Genomic DNA, 6,421 nt, shown 5'->3' with positions numbered 1-6,421 from the left:
TCAGACCTTCGGGTCCATAGCTAGTAGCTAGATGGCTTCTTCTCTCTTTTTGGATCTCAATACAATGTTCTCCCCCTCTCTTGTGGAGATCTATTCGATGTAATCTTCTTTTTGCGGTGTGTTTGTTGAGACCGATGAATTGTGGGTTTATGATCCAGCTTATCTATGAATAATATTTGAATCTTCTCTGAATTCTTTTATGTATGATTGAGTTATCTTTGCAAGTCTCTTCGAATTATCCGTTTGGTTTGGCCAACTAGATTGGTAGTTCTTGCAATGGGAGAAGTGCTTAGCTTTGGGTTCAATCTTGCGGTGTCCTTACCCAGTGACAGAAAGGGTTGCAAGGCACGTATTGTATTGTTGCCATCGAGGATAACAAGATGGGGTTTTTATCATATTGCATGAATTTATCCCTCTACATCATGTCATCTTGCTTAAGGCGTTACTCTGTTTTTAACTTAATACTCTAGATGCATGCTGGATAGCGGTCGATGAGTGGAGTAATAGTAGTAGATGCAGAATCGTTTCGATCTACTTGTCTCGGACATGATGCCTATATACATGATCATACCTAGATATGCTCATAATTATGCTCAATTCTGTCAATTGCTCAACAGTAATTTGTTCACCCACCGTAGAATATCTATGCTCTTGAGAGAAGCCACTAGTGAAACCTATGGCCCCCGGGTCTATTCTCATCATATCAATCTCCATCACTTTATTATTTGCTTTGTTTCTACTTTGCTTTTTACTTTCACTTTGCATCTCTATATCAAAAATACCAAAAATATTATTTATCATCTCTATCAGATCTCACCCTCGTAAGTGACCATGAAGGGATTGACAACCCCTAATCGCGTTGGTTGCGAGTAGCTATCGTTTTGTGTAGGTACGAGGGACTTGTGTGTGGTCTCCTACTGGATTGATACCTTGGTTCTCAAAAACTGAGGGAAATACTTACGCTACTTTACTGCATCATCCTCTCCTCTTCGGGGAAATCCAACGCAGTGCTCAAGAGGTAGCAAGAAGAATTTCTGGCGCCGTTGCCGGGGAGTTTGCGCAAAAGTCAACCATACCAAGTATCCATCACAATCCCTATCTCTCGCATTACATTATTTGCCTCTCGTTTTCCTCTCCCCCACTTCATCCTTGCCGTTTTATTCGCCCTCTATTTTTCGTTCGCCTTCTTCCCGTATGTATCTTTGTTTGTGTTTCCTTGTGCCTTCTATATGCTTGCATCTTTGCTTGCTAAAAATCTATTGATATGGATCCACTTAAAGTGTTCTACTTGGATCATCTTCGATCCTTATGCGCTCGTGCTGAAACCCCAACTAGCCTAGTTGATGGGAAATCTTTAGATGAGCATGCTCATTTTGTGCGTCATCGTTTATCTGAAAAAGGGAGACTCTTACGGTATCATATAAATAGTTTGCTATGCTATGCTTGGAATCTTTGTGAAATGTGTGATTTTACTTGTTGCTCTAAGAACCCTAAAAAACACCTTCCCTACCTATGTGAGTTCAATGATAATGAAATCTTATCTTCTTATGCAAAGGGTGTTTATAGTTACTATGATATCGAACAAATTGAAGAATTTGTCGTTTTTAAGGGTGCTCATGAAGTTGCTTCTTTGATTGAAAAGTATGATTTTACTCTCAACAAATCTGAAAATTCCGTCATACTTAAATATTGCAATGAAAACCTTGCTCATAATGTCTATGTCCAAGAATTTATTGAAAGAATGACTGTTGCTTTGGAAGAAAATAATGATATGCATGAATCTATAGATAATGATGATTCCGATGATTTGATTGAAATATCCCTTGATGAACATGATGCTTGCTATTCTTGTGGCCATGAAGCCAATATTTATGAAGACGAATTTGCTATAGTTCCTTATGTTAAAAATGAGATCGTTGCTATTGCACCCATGCTTGATAGCTCCCTCAACGAAAAGCATGATTTAAATGATTTTACTATAAATTCTCTTGATGTCAATTGTGCTAATAATATGCAAAACCCTAAGCTTGGGGATGCTAGTTTTGCTATGTCTACTACTTGTTGCAATGATCATGATTGGGGTGATTCTTCTTATGATCTTGAAAATTTATTTAATCCCCATGATGAATATGAGATTGATAATATTGTTTGCAATAATATTGAAAGTGGGTTTGGAAGAGTGTCAACTCTAGATCCCACATATTTGGAGAATATTCAATCTTATGAAATTTTTGATAAAAGTGGGTTTGGAGAGGTCATGACTTTAGTTAATGTTAATCCCACTATTTCGGAAGAGTGTCAACTTTGCATGCATGTGGATCGTGTTGAAAATATTTTATGTGATAGCTATTTTGTTGAATTTGCTTATGATCCCACATGTAATTATTATGAGAGAGGAAAATATGGTCGTAGAAATTTTCATGATAATAAATTACCTCTCGTTATGTTGAGATTGCTATTGTTTCTTTCCGCCTCCTTGCATATGCTAGTTTTTGCTTGCCTTGATAATTTGTTTGCCTATAAGATGCCTATGCATAGGAAGTATGTTAGACTTAGATGTGTTTATCACGTGTTTTATGATGCTCTCTTTGTGCTTCAATTCTTGTCTTTCTTGTGAGCATCATTGAAATATCAATGCCTAGCTAGGGGCGTTAAACGATAGCGCTTGTTGGGAGGCAACCCAATTTTATTTTTTGTTTTTTGTTTTTGCTTCTGTTTAGGAATAAATAATCCATCTAGCCTCTGTTTAGATGTGGTTTTATGTTTTAATTAGTGTTTGTGCCAAGTAGAACCTATAGGATAACCTACGATGATAGTTGATTTGATTCTGCTGAAAAACAGAAACTTTGCGCTCACGAGAAAAAATTCAATAAATCACAGGAAACGTGCTTTTGCATTGATTCTTTTTGCTGCTGATCAATAGACAAATTTCCAGTACTTCCTATTTTGGTAGAATTTTAGAGTTCCAGAAGTTTGCGTTAGTTACAGATTGCTACAGACTGTTCTGTTTTTGACAGATTCTGTTTTGCGTGTGTTGTTTGCTTATTTTGATGAATCTATGGCTAGTAAAATAGTTTATAATCCATAGAGAAGTTGGAATAAAGTAGGTTTAACACCAATATAAATAAAGAATGAGTTCATTACAGTACCTTGAAGTAGTCTTTTGTTTTCTTTCTCTAACGGAGCTCACGAGATTTCTATTGAGTTTTGTGTTGTGAAGTTTTCAAGTTTTGGGTGAATTCTTTTGATGGATTATGGAACAAGGAGTGGCAAGAGCCTAAGCTTGGGGATGTCCATGGCACCCCCAAGATAATCCAAGGACACCAAAAAGTCAAAGCTTGGGGATGCCCCGGAAGGCATCCCCTCTTTCGTCTACTTCCATCGGTAATTTACTTGGAGCTATATTTTTATTCACCACATGATATGTGTTTTGCTTGGAGCGTCTTGTATTATTTGCGTCTTTGCTTGTTAGTTTACCACAATCATCCTTGCTGTACACACCTTTTGAGAGAGCCATACATGAATTAGAATTTTCTAGAATACTCTATGTGCTTCACTTATATCTTTTGAGCTTGATAGTTTTGCTCATAGTGCTTCACTTATATCTTTTGAGCGTGATAATTTTTGCTCTAGTGCTTCACTTAGATCTTTTAGAGCACGGTGGTGGATTTGTTTTAAAGAAACTATTGATCTCTCATGCTTCACTTAGATTATTTTGAGAGTCGTTAATAGCATGGTAATTTGCTTAATGTTAATATACTTGGTATTCAAGATATGTGAAACTTTCTTTTGAGTGCGTTGAATACTAAGATAAGTTTGATGCTTGATAATTGTTTTGAGATATGGAGGTGATAATATCAAAGTAATGCTAGTTGGGGTGATTATGAATTTAAAGAATGCTTGTGTTGAAGTTTGTGATTCCCGTAGCATGCACGTATGGTGAACCGCTTTGTGATGAAGTTGGAGCACAATTTTATTTATTGATTGTCTTCCTTATGAGTGGCGGTCGGGGACGAGCGATGGTCTTTTCCTACCAATCTATCCCCCTAGGAGCATGCGTGTAGTGCTTTGGTTTTTGATGACTTTTAAATTTTTGCAACAAGTGCATGAGTTCTTTTGATTAATGTTGAGTCCATGGATTATACACACCCTTTCACCCTTCCACCATTGCTAGCCTCTCTAATACCGCGCACTTTTCGCCGGTATCATACACCCACCATATACCTTCCTCAAAACAGCCACCATACCTACCTATCATGGCATTTCCATAGCCATTCCGAGATATATTGCCATGCAACTTTCCACCGTTCCGTTCATATGACACACATTACTTTTGTCATATTGCTTTTTGCATGAACATGTAGTTGACATTGTATTTGTGGCAAGGCCACCTTCATAATTTTCATACATGTCGCTCTTGATTCATTGCATATCCCGGTACACCGCCGGAGGCATTCATATAGAGTCATATTTTGTTCTAAGTATCGAGTTGTAATTGTTGAGTTGTAAGAAAAATAAAAGTGTGATGATCATCATTATTAGAGCATTGTCCCAGTGAGGAAAGGATGATGGAGACTATGATTCCCCCATAAGTCGGGATGAGACTCCGGACGAAAAAAAAGGCCATAAAAAAGAGAAAGGCCCAAATAAAAAAATGAGAGAAAAAGAGAGAAGGGACAATGCTACTATCCTTTTACCACACTTGTGCTTCAAAGTAGCACCATGATCTTCATGATAGAGAGTCTCATATGTTGTCACTTTCATATACTAGTGGGAATTTTTCATTATAGAACTTGGCTTGTATATTCCAATGATGGGCTTCCTCAAAAGTGCCCTAGGTCTTCGTGAGCAAGCAAGTTGGATGCACACCCACTTAGTTTCTTTTGTTGAGCTTTCATATATTTATAGCTCTAGTGCATCCGTTGCATGGCAATCCCTACTCACTCACATTGATATCTATTGATGGGCATCTCCATAGCCCGTTGATACGCCTAGTTGATGTGAGACTATCTTCTCCTTTTTGTCTTCTCCACAACCACCATTCTATTCCACCTATAGTGCTATGTCCATGGCTCACGCTCATGTATTGCGTGAAAGTTGAAAGAGTTTGAGATTACTAAAGTATGAAACAATTGCTTGGCTTGTCATCGGGGTTGTGCATGATTAAATACTTTGTGTGATGAAGATAGAGCAACAGCCAGACTATATGATTTTGTAGGGATAACTTTCTTTAGCCATGCTATTTTGAGAAGACATGATTGCTTTGATTAGTATACTTGAAGTATTATTACTTTTATGTCACTATGAACTTTTGTCTTGAATCTTTCAGATCTGAATATTCATGTCACAATTAAGAAGATTTATATTGAAATTATGCCAAAGTATCACTCCGCATCAAAAATTCTTTTTTATCATTTACCTACTCGAGGACGAGCAGGAATTAAGCTTGGGGATGCCTGATACGTCTCCAACATATCTATAATTTTTGATTGCTCCATGCTACTTTATCTACTGTTTTGGACTATATTGGGCTTTACTTTCCACTTTTATATTATTTTTGGGACTAACCTATTAACCAGAGGCCCAGCCCAGAATTGTTGTTTTTTTGCCTATTTTAGTGTTTCGAAGAAACAGAATATCAAACGGAGTCCAAACGGAATGAAACCTTCGGGAACGTGATTTTCTCACCGAACGTGATCCAGGAGACTTGGACCCTGCTCCAAGGAACAAAGAGGCGGTCACGAGGGTGGGGGGCGCCCCCCCCCTGGGCGCGCCCCCTACCTCGTGGGCCCCCTGTTGCTCCACCGACGTACTCCTTCCTCCTATATATACCTACGTACCCCCGACAGATCAAATACGGAGCCAAAAACCTAATTCCACCGCCGCAACTTTCTGTATCCATGAGATCCCATCTTGGGGCCTGTTCCGGAGCTCCGCCGGAGGGGGCATCTACCACGGAGGGCTTCTACATCAACACCATAGCCTCTCCGATGAAGTGTGAGTAGTTTACTTCAGACCTTCAGGTCCATAGCTAGTAGCTAGATGGCTTCTTCTCTCTTTTTGGATCTCAATACAATGTTCTCCCCCTCTCTTGTGGAGATTTATTCGATGTAATCATCTTTTTGCGGTGTGTTTGTTGAGACCGATGAATTGTGGGTTTATGATCCAGCTTATCTATGAATTATTTGAATCTTCTCTGAATTCTTTTATGTATGATTGAGTTATCTTTGCAAGTCTCTTCGAATTATCCGTTTGGTTTGGCCAACTAGATTGGTAGTTCTTGCAATGGGAGAAGTGCTTAGCTTTGGGTTCGATCTTGCAGTGTCCTTACCCAGTGACAGAAAGGGTTGCAAGGCACATATTGTATTGTTGCCATTGAGGATAACAAGATGGCTTTTTTTTATCATATTGCATGAATTTA

The sequence above is a fragment of the Triticum aestivum genome, chromosome 6B (genome assembly GCF_018294505.1).
Source record: "Triticum aestivum cultivar Chinese Spring chromosome 6B, IWGSC CS RefSeq v2.1, whole genome shotgun sequence".
NCBI classification, from domain to species: Eukaryota; Viridiplantae; Streptophyta; class Magnoliopsida; order Poales; family Poaceae; genus Triticum; species Triticum aestivum.
Note: the sequence above shows the minus strand (reverse complement) of the source record.